The 19,666-nt window shown below is 46.4% G+C and overlaps 1 long non-coding RNA gene and 1 pseudogene across 2 annotated transcripts; both read right to left on the bottom strand.

The window, feature by feature from the left end:
* LOC149345392 (uncharacterized) lies at nt 1-17,645 on the bottom strand (annotated as a pseudogene). The gene is made up of 3 exons (XR_016283292.1): nt 17,422-17,645; nt 17,186-17,346; nt 1-3,548 (listed from the first exon to the last, which is right to left on the bottom strand). The product of XR_016283292.1 is annotated as an uncharacterized LOC149345392 (transcript).
* Nucleotides 17,646-17,933: 288 nt separating this feature from the next.
* LOC149345393 (uncharacterized) lies at nt 17,934-19,460 on the bottom strand. The gene is made up of 2 exons (XR_016283293.1): nt 19,290-19,460; nt 17,934-18,074 (listed from the first exon to the last, which is right to left on the bottom strand). It is a non-coding gene; the product is annotated as an uncharacterized LOC149345393 (long non-coding RNA).
* Between the last annotated feature and the right edge of the window lie 206 nt (nt 19,461-19,666).

The following is a 19,666-nucleotide window of genomic DNA, read 5'->3' on the forward strand; positions in this document are numbered from 1 at the left end:
TGCAAAGTGTCACTTAGTTTATTAGGTGTAACTGACCAACGCCAAACGACACAAACAGCAAAAATGGGAGTCCTCGCACGTCAATTCTGGTGGTAAGGCAGCAAATTGTTGAAAACACAAGCCATGTGATGGCGGCACATAACACTAACACAACACAGAACGTTTGAAGAAAATGAAAGAGATAGCTTTAGTTTACAGCCATACTTTTGCAGGCTGTGTACGCCCCTCATATTATCAGGGTAAAATGAAGAGTTACACACAGGCACTGCACGCTGTAAAGGTCAAAGGAACAGCCAGGACTCCATGTCAGACTTGCAGCTAAAACCTCATATAGTAAGATATAAGTTAAAAAAAAACAGCAGTTCCCAACACTGGGCCGCAGTCCGCGTCGTCCTGTATTACTCCGGTGGCTAATTGCAACAGTAAACGAAATCAGCTTTTTCATGTTTGACTACGTCAACCAATCCATGTATCAAAATTTGAGTCAATTTTTTTGTTGTGATGAGCTTCTTGTTTAGAAAACAAGAAACATTTATCCAGTGGACTACTTTTTCATCGTGGAGGAATTCTGTGGGCGAAGGCTGAATGTGGGCGGAGCTTTACTGCAGACTTAAGTTGCATCAGACTATAGTTTAAGTTGTCCTCAAATGCCTCCACTGACAACTTCTCCGAAAGGTGTGCCTCCACCACTTATCTGCATATGTTTGGACATACCCATGCTTCTCATTTTTTTTTTATGTTCACCTACAACATCCTGTTTCCAACATATCCTTCATCCCTCATTATGAAACCAAACCAATGATGCGTCAACTTGTGTGCTTTACACCTGCATATGCCACCATAACCATGCCCCTTATTATGATCTCAATTTATCATAGTCACTCCACAGATCTTTCTGAGCAATCACACCTGACATATGCTGAATACGTGATAATTACAATACATCGCAAAAAATACAATCGCACATTGCACCACCGTTGTTCCTTTGAGGAACTTGGTTGGTTGGTTTTGGTTTATGGGGTTTAACGTCCCAAAGCGACTAAGGCTATGAGAGACGCCGTAGTGAATGGTTCCGGAAATTTCGACCACCTGGGGTTCTTTAACGTGCACTAACATCGCACAGTACACGGGCCTCTAGAATTTCTCCTCCAAAGAAATTATAGCCGCCGCGGCCGGGACCTTTGAGGAACTGGACAAAATTATGAGCAGGTACAGTGAATTACCAATTCATTTTAGAAAACAAAAGACATCTGTAGCCGAACAGGAAAAACTAAAAAATGTTGAAATTTTCAAGTCTTGTCATGCAACAAAGTCACTGCAAATACAAAGCATTGTATAAAAATATGCATCTACATGAACAAGCACCAAAATAAAGTTGACCATTCATGCCACTTAAGAAATTACACTTCCATAAACTCAATTTCTAAAATTTGCACACTGTCCTCACAAGGCACACATTTCAGTTTACCTCCAACTAAAACTATTTGAAAGTATGTCAAGCCATCTAAGGTTTGACTAAGCTGACAAAGGCTTCCAATTGGAACATTTGCTTGATTTATTCATGAAACACCCCCAAAATTTTGCACCTTTTGAAAACAAGCGAACACAGAGCTGTCAATTTCAACACATCACACAACAATGTGACTGGGAACAAATCATAGCATAAAAATGTGCACACACATGACAGAACAGCAATATGAAGATAATTCACAATAAGTGACAGGACCCATTTTTATACACACAAGTTCTAAACCATTTCACATTGGTAGCACCAGGCACACACTTCAGTTCGCTACCATAAATAACCTTTTAAAGAATGTGTAACCATTCAAGTTTTACTAACCTTACACAAGTCATGAACATCTTAACATACCCAACATTTCACTTTTTTTTTAAACAACCAACGAAAGGAGCACTGCAGTTTGTCCATTTTGGAGACAGTATATCTGAATGCTATGCCCCAGTAAAATGTAATGGTCACCAGAGTGAGCAGATGTTGCTTCCCTTGGAGCCTTACAGTTGAAAGACAGAATTGAACAGTATGCCCTAAGACCATGCTTCCATGGTCCATGTGGCCCATGCTCCACTACATGGGGCCGCACGCATGAACAGTCCTTACATTAGGGCCATATCAGATTTCGAGAAGGCATTCACCGACCACTTCGTACCTGCACTCAAGCTATATGAATATGCCTGTTCCTACCGCCGGATGAAGCAACCGGACGAGACCGTTTGTTTTTAGCACTGCTCTCCATACCATGGTTAAACACTGAGACTACGCACCACCTACTACTGAAGATATGCTTGTTTCAAGAATGCTTCATCATTGGTTTGATTGACTGCAAGCTTTCAGACCAGCTCTTTTACAGCCCTAAGTTAATGTTGTGTGAGGCGTTCCTACAGGGCGCTGCTCAGTCCCACAAAAACGAACGCTGGCTGAAATAAAGGCTCTTAACTTCTGGCATTGAGAGTGTCTCGGTTGCTGTGGCTCCGTCTGCTAGCCTGGATCACGGCTAGGCTTGGCTAGGTCACCTCCTCATGGTGTTATAATTGCTTGGAATCCAGGATCAAGTTCCTTCAAGGCACGCTAACTCAAGACCATCTTCGTTGTGAACTCTCATGCTTCTGAGACACAACCTCAGTTCGCCAGTTTGGTAGGCCCAGCGCCACCACCAGCGTTCAACTTGTATGAGCTGGCTTCCTGGTCATCATGGGTCGAACAATTTGAAGATTTTTCTGTCGCTATGGCAGAGTCTTTGGCAATGGATGAAGTCAAGGTTCGTACGCTGCTGTAGTGTGTGGGAGCTCAAGTGCGCCATGTTCTCAATTCACTTGCGCACTCGGAGGTGGAATGTGTGTCGTACGCATAAGTCAAGCAACACCTCACAGCCTAGTACATCCATCCAGTGAATGAAGTTCACGAAAGTTTTCGCTTTCATAAGCACATACGTAGCAACTTTCATAAGCACATAAAGAGCGAAGGAGGCTTCGGATGCAGGCTAGGCCGTGCTTCGCATTGAACTCTGTGATCAAGATGAAAGTATCAGCCGATGGCAGCTCCTTTAGTCTTGGTGCCATCCTGCTAAATGCAAGTCTAAATGCAAAAGTCTAAATGCAAAAATGCCTCTGTGCTGGGCAATGTCAGTGAACAATAAAGAGCCCCACGTGATGCTGCAGACTCAATGGAGCAGATACAGCTCAGAAACACATAAGGAACAGGTCTCACTGCCACCAAGTTACTCACCAAAACCTTACAATGATTGCACTGTCCATTGCTGTAAGTACTGCAGGCTGTAGTGCAGGTCCTATGGCCTGCAGTACTCGTCCCCAAGCTGGTGGCCCTTGGACCCGCAGTGATGGCACTGGCGGATGATATACCTGGCAGGCACACCTGAGAACGGTGCCAGGATGCCCACTCCACAGAATCTTGCGAGGCCCCTGGCGAAGACCTCTGCCAGCTCCTGGATACCTTCACCAGCCGACAGGTGACAGCCATCGGTGGCGAAAAGGTGCCTCTTGGGTGTCTTTATTGCATCCAGGAAGCGATGCTGAAAACAAAATGCGATATGCTGATAAATAAGGTAAATTGAGCAATAAATCCCGATAGCATACAGCTGCAACAAGTACTTCAGCTTTCTGGCAGATCTCACCAGTAAACAATGCATAAAGAAGGCAGAAAGAATGCATCCACACAAATGCAGTGCTCACTGAAAACCAAATTAAAATGCCTTAATTATATTCAAGGCAGGTAACCAAGCACACAAGGATAAGAATAGAGACCCGGATGTCCCCCTGTGCTAGGAGTGCTTTTTGGCAAGATACTGGCATATATTGATACCTGTATCTTCTCCTACTGCAGTCTTCTCAGCTACTATAATTTTCTTTTTTTTTTTTTCAGAATGAGTCTGTGAACAAAGGTTCACAGGAGCTACAATGTGCAGCCGTGTCCTACGTGCACCGGTTTAGCTGAGAGAAGCATTCTACTGTGGTCGTTTATTTCCGCAACAGTCGGTACAAAAGCATTTACCCTAGTTGTCACTGTGGCCACTGCCGTGCCACGACACTTAGCTACAATCTGAGCTGCCAAGAGATGTCCAAGGTAGCTGACCAGACACTGGAGAATGTGCAGTACATAACAAACAGTGGCATGTTTGCGCATGAATGCCTGCATATCTACACGTTACAACTTGCCTACCTGGCCTTTTGGAAGACAGATCTGCCACTGTTAACGTACCAGAGACTCACAGGCAACTGGACGCTGCATGCTCAATCATATGCTATGCATATACACTCCCTAGGCTCTTGCGATAATGTCATGCCCCACTCCAGGTATCAGTTTCGATGTTTGCTTGTCTTGCAATAAACTCCGCATTGTGTTTTGTGCAAGCTGTAAACAAACTGCTTTTAAAAACAGCAATGTATGTGGGTGATATGTGTGATATGTGGGCACATATCGCCCACACACACAGCTGCTAAAAATGTTTAGTATTTTTTTGACAAATTTCTTCAGATAATCCAAACCATAACATACATTTCACAATTTTTCAGTGGTAAAAGCAGCCGTGCCAACGCACATTAAAATTGGTACCATAAAACTACTGGAACTCATCGCATCACTCAAATTCTCGGTTTGCCAAAAATTTCGCTCATTCATCGCCCAAAAGCAACTCGCAAGAGCAGCCAATCATAGAAGCATGTGCTGATTTGCAAAGGAAGTATTTTAGCAAGGTTTCAGCGAAGAAGCTGCCAATGCTCGCCTCATCTGAGCTATAGCTCGTTGAAATAGTCAAGTGAAAGCTTGGTAGGCATTGTCTAGTGTCTGACAGAAACCCGTCTGGTCGGGACGGTACATGAAGAAAACAGAAGGCACCGACCAAAAGAAAGGATGGCATGACGTTTTGGCTTCCCCATGGGAGTGTAGATTGGGGGCAAGTTTCCGTCATTCCGATTAAGCGTATGCGCTGTCGTGTGAATAATCAGCGATTCCAGATAAAGCCGTCACTTCTCGTCCCTTACTTTTGTGATCACACGTGCTTCTGCCCAGTTTATGTTGTGTGCGGCGGACACCGAGTGCTCGGCAAGCACATTTTGATCTGCACACCGGTCTCTGACATCACTCTGGTCATCACGTATTCTTCGCTCAAGTCACCCAACTCGCCGATGTACACAGATGATCAGTCCGCACATGGGATCGAATACACAACACATGGGGAACTTTTCCTTCTTCAGCTTGTCTTTGGTTTACACAAGCTGACTCCTCAATTTTCGAGCTGGCACATGTGCGGTCTTTACATCATAGGACCGCAATATGCGTGCCAAAGGTTCGCTGATGCCAGGAACTTAGGGAATTAAGACCGAATGCTGAAGATGTGCGTGTACGGCGTGACTTGTCCACCTGTGGCTATCCTGTACACGTCATGGACTCTGTACAGCATCAAAAGGGACGTCCCAGGCTCCAAGCTGATCCCGCTACCCAGAAACGAGCCGTGATTCCCTATGTTCCTGACATCAGCGAACCTTTGGCGCAGATATTACGGTCCTACGATGTAAAGACCGCGCATGTGCCAGCTTGTCACATGTAATAAGAAATTGGAAATAGAAGTATGAACTAAAGAAGTTTGGAGAAGACGAGGATGACGATAAGCATTACATTTATTAATCCAAGAATAACGAAGATGAAGAAGCATTTGGTGAGGTGGGAAGAGATGATTGGTGGAGAAGAGAAGACAATGACGACGATGACAAGGATGGCGTGTAGCAACGCCAAGGCTATAAAAGCGCCAAAAGGCTACTTGGAAGAAGCTTCTCCACAATCAGTGTCCCAAAAACTGGATCGATTACAAGTTCATTGCTGCTACGTTTAAGCGCACCGTATCTCGTGCAAAGGAGTTGTACGATACTGAACACTACGAATTCCTTTCGAAATCAGGTAATAGGCGTGTTTTATTCAATTACCTAAAATCCAGAAAAGTAATCTCGACCACCATGAGCGCTGTCTCCCTAGTTCAGTCTCCGACTGAACTTGCTCAGTCTCTAGAAGAGATAGGCAGAGGCCTTGAGCGTCGGTTTACAGCTCTTCTTCCTTCTCCTCCGAGATTTCTTGCCACATTGGACGATTTCGAGGACGTCACCCTCACTGAGCTCTCGAACACTGTATCCTGCCTTCCACCCGTGGCCCCTGGCCCTGATGGTGTCACTTCTTCTACGATTAAAATTTTGTTCGAGGAATCTCCCACCGACTTACTGGCACTTATAAATTACTCTCTTAAGGGGCCATGGATTCCAACTGAATGGCGTCTAGCAAAGATCATCCCTTTGCTTAAAAAGCTGGGACATGGTTATGTGTTAGACAATATAAGGCCAATTTCTTTAACTTCGAATCTCGTAAAGTTAATTGAGAGGGTGTTGCCTGGTAGAATAATGTCTGTTATTTCAGAGACTGGGTTGTTGAACCCTTGCCAGATAGGTTTCAGGCCAGGATGCTCTATATGGTGTGCCCATACTGATCTGGAGAGCCGCATACAGTTAGCTCGTCGCCGAAACCAATACGCAGCGCTTGTTACTTTAGATGTTTCTAAGGCTTATGACAGCGTTCAGCACAGGACGCTTTTGCAAAGACTACAGGCAGTAGGACTTCCGAGATACTTTGTGGCTTGGGTTGCTGAATTTCTTGCTGACAGGGAATTTTACTGCTTCCAGAACGGTATTTCATCAAGCAGGTTTCGACAAGCGAGAGGAGTGCCCCAAGGGGCGGTCCTCTCCCCTGTACTTTTCAACATCTTACTCAGCAGTATTCCGTGCAGTACCAAGGTGTCCATCTATGTGTATGCTGATGACATCGCCTTTTTTGCTTCAGAGAACGACATTTCCTCTTTGTACCAGTCCTTACAGTCCTACTTGAATGTCCTGGACCAATGGTTAGGGGTCATTAATCTGTCCCTTAATGTCAATAAATGTGCTTTATTGGTTTTTCCACTCTCTCGTCCAGTTAATATCTCTATTGTTTATCAGAACCATGTAATTCCTCAAGTGCAAAGTATCAAATACCTCGGAGTAATTTATGATCCTTCTCTTTCCTGGCGGGCCCATATAGAGCACATCACTGCGAAAGGAGTCCGAGCAGTCGGTATGCTGCGCAGGCTGAGCAATGTTCGTTCTGGCATGAGAGGACACTCGCTTCTTATGATTTATAGAATGTACGTCCGTCCTGTCTTAGTGTTCGGCTGTGCTTTATTCTCTGGTGCGCCAGCGTATAAACTTCGCCCCTTGATTCTCTTGGAGCGGGAGGCGTTGCGCCTCTGTTTGGGCCTTCCAAAATTTGTGACGAATTCCGTTTTGTACCTAGAAGCGCGTATTCCATCATTGCCTTCAAGATTTCGGCTCTTAAAGGTGAAAACGTTTCTAAAAATGTGTGATTCATCGCTTCATGCCGCCAATTTGATCTTCCTTCGTCAGCCTCGGCCATTTTTCAACGAAACCTGGTCTCGTTTCCGCACCCCTCAGATTTGTTGTGTGCAATCCCTCCTTGACACCTTAAACGTCCGCATTTCGGACATCCTTCTCCTATGCGCCAATTCTTCATCTATCCAGATTGTCTTCGATGACATCTTTCCTAAACATGCAAAGTTAATGCCTTTTCATTTACTGAGCGGTTTGTTACAGGATTACTTGCTGCGTTTTAAATCTCATGTGCTCATAGCAACAGACGCCTCACAGTGTGAAGAAAAGGCCGGTGTTGGCATTTTGTCCATCTCCCTTGACTGGTCATTCTCTCTCCGCCTTCCCGATTACACCCCCATTTATTTGGCCGAATTTCTAGCAGTAGTCTTGGCCTTTCGCAAATTAAACAGCTCTTTGTCTTCTGTCATAATTATGACAGATTCATTATCGTTGTGTTCCTCTCTCAACGCGCCTACAACATCTCAGGCTCTACACTTATTCAAATGCTTGATTCCTCCCCACGTGTGTTCGTTACGGTTGGTCTGGGTGCCTGGGCACACAGGAATCCATTTGAATGAGGTTGCCGATACCCTGGCGAAGGCATCTCTTCAAGGCCCAGTCGTATCTGTGCTTCCACCCAGCGCATATATTACTGCGGCCAGATTTCGCAGGTATCTGCTCTTGAATGAATTCGCAGCATCAGCTCTGACCTCCTCTCCCGAATTCCGGCATCTCCTTTACCCATGGAGCAGTAAAGGATGGCGATCACGCAAGCTTGAGGTTTCCTTCACGCGTCTATGTTGTCGCGTGGCTCACTTAAACTTCTACCTTTACAGATCTGGTCTGGCGGTCTCCCCATTGTGCCCGTTCTGCGGAGAACATGAAACGATAGATCATTTCTTGCTGACCTGCCGCCGTTTCTCCTCTTTACGGAGCTGCCTGCTAGAACATCCGTTACGACAGCTAGGTCTAACGCTGTCAGCTGGGGTTGTTCTGTCTCTTGGGGCTTCCTCCCTTGGGCACAGTAATTGGAATGTGATCTCCGCCATGCAAAACTTCCTTACAGACACTAAACGGCTGCCGCCTTAAGCTCTGTTCTTTCTCATGATCAATATTTCTCTGCGCCGAAAGCTTTCTGAAACATGGAACTTTTAGCCCCGTTCTCAATTTCTGTCACCTATCTCAAAGTATTTGTTTAGCTTATTTCAATTACACATCTGAATTTCTTTCATATATTTCCTAAATTCAATTATCATTATAATTATTGTTTTTAATCCATCATTTTCTTGTTTAACATTCTGAGCACCTATCAGTCGCCGCCTGTGTCTTGGCCAATCCCCCGTAGTGGGTACGTGCCATTATTTAGAGGACAACAACAACAACAACAACATAAAAGCGCGAGGTGGGTCATGAACCCGATTGGAAGACAGCAACGCCGGCTACTGCTTCTCGAGTTCTACGGCGTCGCACGGTAGACTTCCTGCCGTTCCTGAGCCCATTCCGGCAGCTGACTTAATCACCTGCTATGGCCAGGGGAGCTCGAACGACACCACCAATAACGCTGCCAGTGACGCCAGCCCAAGCACTTCGAACGCCACCTCGACGCCGGCTACCGAAATGCCACTGACCGGACCTATAATGCTTCTTCAGCACTGACCGTGAGTACGAACACCGAACGCTAGTAGACTGGTTGTTCCCGGGCCATGTGTATCGATAGTCTTTGTGTTTTGTGCTAGTTTTGTTAGTTTCATGTGCTATTGTTTGTGTCGCATAGGTGTATTAAATGTGCGTGTGTGTGGGTACATCAGTCGCCTAGTCCATTCTTTCGGCCCGAGTGTCCTGGGGGGATCCGTGACACAGCTCGAAAACCGAGGAGTCGTCTTGTGCAAATCAAAGACAAGCTGAAGAAGGAAAAGTTCCCAGGTGTTGTGTATTCGATCCCATGTGCTTACTGCGCGTATGTGTACATCGGCGAGTCGGGTGACTTTGAGCGAAGGATGCATGAACACCAGGGTGACGTCAGAAACCGACGCGCAAGATCAAAATGGGCTTGCTGATCACAAAATAAAGGGACAAGAAATCACGGCTCTATGTGGAATCGCTGATTATTTACACGACAGCGCATACGCTTAATCGGAATGATGCAAACTTGTCCCCAATCTACGCCAGGTGCCTGGGTTCACTCATGCGCCGTGTATAAATAACCGACCCAGCTATGTTATGCCTCATTGTGAACAAGGCTCCCGTGGGGGAGCCGAAACGTCATGCCATTAGAGAGATATAGCATATCGTTACCGTGTTTACGTTACCGTTTACCGTGTTACCGTACGCCGGACTTTCCGGTTAGCGTTCCAAAACACGGAAAGTGTTTTAGCGTAGCGTCACTCCCGTATCAAGTTACCGTAACGTAAAGACTGATGATGATAGCAAGCATAACTACGCGCGTATTGAAAGAATTTCTTAGTTAGATCCTGCATAGATGGTAATAATATTTATATCAGCTTATTAAGTACATACTACGTTACAGGCCGAGCGGCTTTTCAAGTGCACTCGTGAAGCTAACCAGCTTAAGCCGTAGCCAGCACCTAGTCAATCCCGTAGGCCTAGCCGACGTCTGTAGTTCTCATCTTTTCGTTTCATTTGTGTGGTTGGGAGCAGTGTTCTACCGCTTTGTCCGTACGATTGGAAGTCATGGCCTGCTACAGTGTTCTGAGTGACCCCCCATACTTGGGGCTCTATCGTGGAGGGAGATTGAAGATATGTATGCATACGTTTCCCTCCTGGAGCCGGAGCCGCGCCGAGATCTAAGACCGTTGTACGATCGTTTTTCAGGCGGATCCGCCAGCGAGCGAACCGCTCACTTTCAGCCTCCGCTCGGGCGTGGGGCGGAATGGTGTTGTACGATCACTTTTGCTGCTGGCGGACGAGACGGATGGTTCGAACGTTCCGATTGGCGCTCCCGGCAGTGCCGCCCGCCTAATCGCCTGCAGCGGTACAGGCATGTGTTTTTAGCGAAACACGCAGATATCTTGCGGTAGATATCTGCGTATTAAATGCGGCGTATTCAAGACAATATCCGTTGCGTCAACGTTTCTTTTGCTGCGGGATTTTCGTCGAAGGTAGACTCGTGGTCGGCTGTGATTCGGGCTGGAACGGCACAAATCTCGGTTCAGACGACCCTGACAGCCGCGAAACAATTCTCGACAAAAGTTTGCAAGATCGAAGGCGAGTCTGCTCATCTGAAGCGATGCCGTCGGAAACGATACGTGTTTGGATCATTTCTACCCAAGAGATTGAAAAACGCGTCACATCGCGTCCCCGTTCGACGATACGTTCTCACAACGGACCGTGATTTCCGGCCCCAAAATAACAGAATGCTGCTTGCTCTGAAAGTTACGCTGCCCTGACGATTTCGCTGCGACGACGCGATTCTTTCTGCGAATTCTCGATCGGGCCACACTGCAGTACAGGCTGCTAACAACCGTCCGTAATTACTATCGGCATAATCCCACTTTTTAAAATAGTTACGACTGCATACTTAAAATTTTTAGTCAGTTATTCAAAATAGCACACTTCAGTGTTTTTGAATTGCTGACAGAGAAAAAAAATAATTGCACTTGCAGCATTTCCCAAGCAATTTGCACAGTCACTGTAATATGTAAACGGCCTTCTCCTTGGCTAACTATACTGTTACTGCAAAAGACATGCTTACCTATTCAATATATAAGGTGCGTGCGTGCGTGTGGGGGTGTGTGTTAATTGTGCATGCGTTTAACATTCACAACTTAGCACAACACTGCTGTCAAACACAAATGCTAATGGACATGAGAAGTTATGTTTCCAGCTAATTGGAACAGGTAAAATCAGTTGTAATTAAAGCAGTTATGCATTTCACAGAACAGTGAAAATGCAACAATAATGATTTATTTTTTTCATGTTTTTCACGCCATTATTAAAGCCAACATAGAAATAGCACTCTGTGGCTCACAGCATCACTGGGCTAAAAGGGCATGGCTTTGTTTTGCACAGTGACAGCGGGCCATCAAGTTGTGGTTTAACATTCCTTCCTGAGCTCATATTGCAGTTGCACAAGCCAGAATGCAGTGTTGAAAACAACTATGGGAAGTTCTGCTGAAGGCCATGCAATTGTTGCCATGTACAAAACAAGCTGGCATATACTCTGTGCACTCCAAAGCATTCTCAAATGTCGCTGTGAATGTAAAGCAAAGTTGGTGCCTTCGTATTGCATAGAAGTCTGTGCATGCCATTCTCATTAATATAAATATAATGAAATGTCGGAGCCAGTAAACTGAATTACATGTTCAGTAAATGCAAGAACCAATTTGGAGGGTTTACATGGCGACGGCTCCCGGCTTAGGCTGAGAAAGAATACTTGTATAGTCAGGGGAACAAGGTACGATGGCCATACTGTCAGGTTATCTCGAGCAAACACAAACACCTCAAGTAGAATTTGTAAAATTGGATTTTGCAATAAGGGAGCTGTGATGTCGTGCTATAAAATGAAATTACAAATACGCCGTTTAAGTATGTGACAGGTTCTCTGATACAGCCTTAAAGCAATGTGTAAAGTTATTTTAACTGATCAGTAAAATGTAGAATGGCTGAATGTAACGATGACCACTTCCCAAGGTAGCAAGCAAAAGTGAACATTGCTAACTGTTAAGTGATGTTCATACCACTTAACATATGCTGAATTTTAGAGTGCTGTTAGTTGCTGACTATCAACATGTTCAGCAAAATATACCTATATCACTGCCAGTCTGCTTTCAAAAAAAGAAATTAACTGAGGCGTCGACAGGCAACAGAAATATGGAAAATAGCAATATGAAGTTAGGCCGAAGAATGCCGAAGAAAAACAGAATAGCAGTGATGGCTTTTGTCATTTCTTGCATCTCTATACTGCAACTTGAAGTTGACGGCTTTTGTGTTTAAGATGAACCAGCAGTCCTGTAAACACTATCCTGAATATATAAAAGTCACATGCATATGTATGCATTTGCAGCATTCTCACTGAGCCATGTTATGAAGTCAATGTCTTGCTTAGCTGAAGATACGATAAGAGAGAAGCGCCAGGGAAAGACTGACACAGATAGGCACAGTAATGCATGCTTAGCTTTTCAGTGCACGAGTTTAGCTGGCTAGACCTAGCTTGTGCAGTGTGCAAGTTAGCCTAAATGCAACTGTATACCGTCCGACAAAACTGTTGTGTAAATCTGCCCCAATATTACTTGAAATAGATTGTGAGGATAGTTCTTACACATAAGATAGCATTGTATTGGTTTCCTGAGCTGAGCAAGTGGCTAAGCACTTTATTACAATAACTTATTTTAACATTTATTATACCTGAACAGTGCTAATTTATACTAATAAGAAGTAATTAACCATTAGCATCCAAGTACAGCCATACCGCTACAAAGGAAAACTTTGTAGGTTTTCTTTGTAGCCTTATGGCTTCACTTGAGTGGATGCTAATGAGTAATTACTCCCTTATCACATATCTTCACCTGGGGGATCTACCTAAATCAGTGGATGAACATCATCATTTACTGCATGGATTACTGCAGTGACTAGCTCAAAGGACAAGAGGTTAGTAAGCCCTGTGAGTTGGAAGGCCATTCCAGCCTTTTGTGGCAAAAACAAAAATGAATCTTGAAATGCAGTGGCATGCGCTAACTGAGGCACAACACTGCTTGTGCGACTAGTGCAGAAGGAACCATGACTCAGAAGAGATTAGTTGGTTATGTGACAATAAACAGTTATAAAAAATCTGCAGTTTCTGCACGACATGCAGAAATTTGAAGATTCAGTTTTAGTGCTGTTACACTGGAACTTCAAAAATAGTCTGAGAGAATAAAACAAGTGCCTCAGGTCTGAACTCATTCCAGGATTCTAGTTAAGTTAGATTTTGTGGCATGTGCCATTCGAATACACAAGCTGATGCCACACAGGGGATTTGAACACAAGCAACTTGGAAGACGGTGATACTAAGGACACGTCGAGTGTAAATATCATGGGTTGTGGGTGGGTGTATGAGGATTATTAGGTATTTGAACCAGTATACAGTGAATATACCTTTATCGGAAGGCCTTATAAGTTGGCAAAATGTAATGCTGACAATAAAAAAACAATATTAGTGCATTCTTAGTAACATTAGCAAACAGGCCAACGCAGGGCATGCTAATTGTTGTTTTGGAGAACTGAAATGCTGGTATTGATTGCAATATGGCAGACCCCATATGGCTGTCAGTAAAGGCATGTGACAAAACACTGAAGGGACGGTAATAATGCAAGTAATAAAAAGCTGAGGCCCAAAGGAGTGCCTTGGCGGACGTCCGAGATTGCAGGAAAAGGCAGGACGCATAAGAATTGGCAAGGGAAATCTGCCGAAGGCTGGCTGTTTAAGCTTGGATCCAGTTTAGAGCTATTGGATGCAAGTTAAAGCACGAGAAAACCAGCCTTACATAAATAAGGGAATCGCATGCTTTTTCAAAGCAAACAACAAAAGCATCATGGGGGATGTTGCAGTCAAGGTGCAGGTCGTGAAGAACAAGAAAAAGTTGGCTATTGCAGAAATGTTTTCTAAAAGCTGGCCGATTTGGATGAAAAAACTTAATGGGCCAAAGCAATCTAGCAGGGTCAAGAATATGAAATGTGTTTGGTGATTTGTAGCACATGCCAATAACACAAATAGGGCCATAGGTGCTGGGTGATGAAGGGTTAAAAACAGAGGGGCCAGGCTATAATAAGGCAGGAAGCTATCTGTACAGCATGCACTAGATATGCCTATACAACCTGCTTCTTTTCTTGTTGTTGCTTTCTGTAAATTTCACAGAACTTGATCATAGCGTACTGTGGGGTGCACCGGTGGCAAGTTGGCATGTGGAAACTGTGCTAAGGGACGACGACAGAGCAAGAATTGCTACCCTTTGCAGTGATGTTGTTACCATCGTCTTTGTTCCTAGCGTAGCTTTACCAGCTCCACAGGGCTTATTTTGCAGTCTGCAAGTAGTCATGTCTGTAGCAAGCAGTCACAGGCAAATGAAGGTGGTAGCAGACAGACATATGCAAGTGCATCGACGAGATCTTCTCAAAGCTTCGAGAATGTCTTGTTAAACAAACTGCTGCGGCTGACCCAGGAAGCGCCGCTGAACAACCGCTTAACCCCAATAAAGCCCATTTCGCGAGCAGCTCTGCAACAATAGCATTGCGAATACATCCAGTTTCATACCACTGATCTCCGGATCGAAAAGGACCATGAGCGAAATCAACAACAGACACTGTCATTGCCTATGAGGTGCTTCAAGACCACTGTATTTTTCTGATTGCAGTGGAAACCAACATCCCACTTAAACTAAATACAGCCAAGCATTTGTCAATATTGACTTAACACTGCTAAGCAAAAAGAGAAAAAAAGCAATGGCAAAGGTTTTTTCAATATTTTTTCATCTTTTCCATCAAGACTCGTTATGCTCAACTTGCTCTGTGGACAGTTTTGATTGCATAAGCTGCTGCTACACTTTTTTTTCCGCGCTACATCAATTGAAATGCTCATGAAAAACAGACTTATGATTTGGCACATATTAGAGATTTGTACACTGTCAATCAGTCGTGATTTAAAAGCGGCAATGATTCTTGTTTGTAATCGCGTAATACCATGTTGTTACAAACTAAACCGAAATGGCTAGAGGTAGTCTTCGGTCACCCATTCATCACGCCGATATGTTTATTGCAGGCAAATGTGCGCACAGCCGGCAGGCAATAAAAAGAAATGACGCTCCCGAAGATACATTTGCACTGCACCGATGTTTTCACACAGGTTACACAGTTTCTCCGGCGAGTCGTAACCCGAGCACCCATCATCACAAAACGCACAAAACGTACTGAATGGAGCACCAAAGCGCAGAAGGATGGCGACATCGCTGTTGTTGCCGCAAAAGTCCTACGGCCGTGCAGCCAAGCTCGCGTCGCGTCACGTCACACACACGGCAATTCTCAAGCACAGTGCCAACACGAATCGCGAACAAAATGGTAACGAATGCGTAGCCAGCAACTCGGTCGCGATCACTGCAACCATCGCAACGAATGCGACTAGCTGCACAACGCCACGTTCATTTCAGCATTCGGAAAGCACGGCGTGCGTAGTGAGCTTTCGAAGGTGCACATTTCACTGCCTTGACGTAAAATCACTCGCTTCGATCGCAATCACTTTCACTACGCGGACACTACTCACTGTGCTAGGCAGCTCATGCACGCACAGAAGTTCACCGTGAGCAGCTGTTGCTCGCCGCTGTGCGTGATGATCCTCGCAGGAATTAGGAACGCTTGCAGCAACCACAAACAGCTCCACGTAAACACTTCGTGACACCGCCAACGCGTAGGTCTTGCGTCGGTTTGAAGAGGCGCTCTGTCAACTACATCAGCGTCGATTTAAACTCTGGAAACTGTCGCTGCTCGCCGCTGCTGCACGCGGAGAAGTTCGCAGTCGCTCTGAACACTCGTAATATCAACATGTGGCCAATATAGTATGCCTCGCGGCATAGCTGCCACCACTACAGCCACGTCTGGTCGTTCGGTTCGCCAGTCCGCCTGTCTGGCGGATCCGCTCAAAAGCGATCGTACAACGGCCTTTAAACATCGACGGCATGGAGGACACAGATTTTGAGCGGCACTTTCGCTTCAAGAAGCACCCTGCTCGCTTGAACACGCTGCGTGTGCCGCCATGCTTCCTTTCTCTACTTTCTCCGAGCTAGCTATCTTGGATTGGCTCGTCTACGGCCGTCTCGCAGCCCGCCTCGTAGCTGGCACAAAAACTACTGTTGTTGCTACTTTGGCGACTTTGGCTACGTACGCGGATAGCTAGGCTTAACGTCTCGAAAATCACTGAATTATCTCAACAACATGGGCTAGTTGTCACTTAAACCTCAACGTATGGGTAAGAGTATGCGAAATAAAAGCGAACCGCTACCATTTGAGTGAGCTATCGCCTCAAAGAATCCAGCGGTGACATGCATTTATTCCGAAGCGGGCGAGCAGGGCGCCGCCATGTTTGTTTACAAGCGAACGCTAACTCTCTCCGCCACGCTAAAGAGATTCCGTCAAGTGTAACCGGCACGGTAATGTTCGCGCATGCGCAGATGTCGCTAGCCGAGCCCGGTAAGCGGTAACCGAGCCCGGTAAACGGTAACGTAAACACGGTAACGATATGCTATAACTCCCTATTCTTTCTTTCGGTCGGCGCCTTCTATTATCGTCTTGGTAGGCATAATGGAGCAAGGAAGGTCATTTTGGTTGGTTTGGTTTATTGGGGTTTAACGTCCCAAAGCAGCTCAGGCTATGAGGGACGCCGCAGTGTAGGGCTCCGGAAATTTCGGCCACCTGAGGTTCTTTAACGTGCACTGACATCGCACAGTAGATCTAGAATTTCGCCTCCATCGAAATTCGGCCGCCGTGGCGGGGATCGAACCAGCGTCTTTCGGGTCAGCAGCCGAGCGCCACAACCACTGAGCCACCGCGGCGGGGCGAAAATGAAAGTAGCTATATTATGCTGGCGCCAGACCGAAGACACGTTGGCATACTATTTGTCCTGTCAACTGCGCTGAGCCAATATTTCACTTTTTTGTTCCTCGGCACACCGCTCCAGCGCTCGGCAGGCTTGCTGACTGCACTTGCCTTCCTCTAGCTGAAAGGCGCACAACAGTTAAGGCAAGCATGAATCGGTACTCACGTCTGGGTTCAAGGTGCCTACACACCGCATCCGCTCAAGTGCAGCCGTCAGCTTGCGGTGAAGCACGCGACGGCTTGCCTCGATCGGGAGTCCGTCGTGGCAAAACACCGCGGCAAGACCTTCGCCACGAACACGACGCGCAGCAGGTGCAGGACAAGGGCCTGTGACGTGAAATATATGAGAATTCCGTACAGAAATGAACCGAAATTGAAAGCGTTGAGCAACCACGCACCTACCTTGATGTTATCGCAAATCGCTTGCGGAGTGGCATTAGGGCCCGTGAGGTCATTACCTCCGACGTACACCACGGCAAAATCACTATGCTTAAAATTAAGTCGCCGCACAGCGCTTCGCACGGCGTCGTAGCCGCCGAGGCTAAATGTGCACGTCTCAGCCGACGGCCTAAAACGCAGGCGAGTCATAGAGAAAGATATTGGTAAAGAGCGGACACTCCCATAGGGCCCAGCGGCCCATTTGACTGCAGCGCACCAAGCGGGCGGAGTCTCATAATATCCGGTTTCGGTTTCAACGCGCGCAGTTTGAATGGCTGCATGCGCTGCGCCTCGCTGCCTGGGACGACTTCCGGTTCCGGTTTCAGGGGCGCGCGGTTTGAATGTTAGCATACGCCGCGCCCCGCTGCGCCGTTGGCAGCGTATAATTAAATAGATTTCGAGTGCTTTTGACCAGCCATGAACGCAGCTGCATCACAGCCTTTGCCAAATATTAGCACTCCACAAAAGACACCAGGTTTTGAGTGAAATGAGAACATTTATTTTGTGCAACATAAACAAAGCCGTGGGATGCGGAAGATGGTTCCTGGCCTCCTGCTCAAGGTGATCCTGTTGCGGCACCACGGCACACAGCAGGTGTTGCCGACGGGTGGCATCACCTGAAAAATTCGCAAGTATGGTCATTCTCAGTCTCCTTATATTGTAACTCTGTAAACAGTGAAAAGGTGCGAAAGCGGCGAGGGAACGAAATTACGAGCGGAGTAAACATGTTCTTGCGAAACTCGCGTGCTGAACGTCGTTGCGCAAAGTACAATACACATACCCTACTGCACGGCAGATACCAATCAGCTTTTTGCAAGCATTTCTACAATCCCCGACGTTATTGTCTACCTTCTAAAACCTAGGTGGACAGCAGAGCACGCGGTTTGTTCGAGAATATTTCGTACAAAGACGGCCACAACACGGACTACGAACCAGAAGTACCCAATGTGTTAGGAGCACTGAGAAATACACGGGTGCAACGTATGTCTTAAGAAGCATAGCAAATTAAACTATCGGCTTAACATTTCTTGGTTTTCAAGCTCTTTAGAGTTTAGAAAGCCCGACGCGTTGCCTTTTTTTCCCGGTTTTCAAAAGCGCATCCCTGTGTTGTCAATGCACGGGCGAAATGTGCGTTTCCACGAGCGCAGATAACGGACTCTTTCGCACGTAGAGTACATACACACATACGTACTACAAGAGTAAGGTTTTTGAGCTTTTCGTGCGTCATCTTTTTTTTCCACCAGTCTTGAAAACTACGGTCCCGTACTTGCTGCGCGGGAACGGTCGTCTTCGCCGTTCGCCCACTTTCAAAAAAGTACATTTTAACCTTACACCGACAAATGTCACCCATAAGAAGTTACATATTGTCGGGGGCCATACAAAAACGTGACGTCCCGATAAAGCGCGAAACCAAGCAAAACTAACCGCTAGGCACAGCGCGTCGGGCCACAGGCCGTGGGCAGGATTTTTTTTTGTTTCTACGCACCGACCGGCGAGGCTGCATCATGCAGCATCATTCCTCTAGCCGCTCCCGCCACGGCGTAGCATGACACAGCGTGCGCGCGCCCTTCACAACTGAGCCGGCGTACTAAGCTAGAGTGCTCGAAATGCAGCGTAATTTTGCATGAAGTGCTTGAAATGTAGCGCACTTTTGCAAAAACAAAACATTCCTTTCTTGACGTTGTCACAAACTGCAAGAATGCCGTGAACAACAGCCGGCTGGCCACAGAGCGAGCGCGCCGCTTCACGAACTGCGGACAGGCAACGGCGGCCGGCGCGGCCGCCTAAATTGCATGCAATACAGCGTACTTCCACAAATAAACATTTCTCACCTTGCCGCCGTCATAAACAGGAGGAGTTTTGTGTCGAAGGGCAAGAGAGACGAAAAAAATTGCGGTCTGCCCGCACGAGCAAATACGCCGCACGCTTTCACGCGCACAAAACAGCCCCCACGATGCTCCGTTGTCTGCCACTCGGATGGGTCTGAGCCGCCGCGCCGGCTACCCGGCCGCGCGCGCGCGCGCGTTTAGAGACTGGTGGCGCCATCCTGGAGTTGGAAGATTATCTAGTGGAGGAGGAGGATTGCGCGTCATTTCCTGGGGCCAGATTTCGCCGAGTGTCCGCTCTTTACCAATATCTTTCTCTATGGGCGAGTCCTGCACAATCGCTTCAGTTGGCTGTTGCCGACCAGAACAATGCACAAATACCG

The sequence above is a fragment of the Amblyomma mixtum genome, chromosome 5 (assembly GCF_055824585.1).
Source record: "Amblyomma mixtum isolate Tamu chromosome 5, ASM5582458v1, whole genome shotgun sequence".
Lineage (NCBI taxonomy): Eukaryota > Metazoa > Arthropoda > Arachnida > Ixodida > Ixodidae > Amblyomma > Amblyomma mixtum.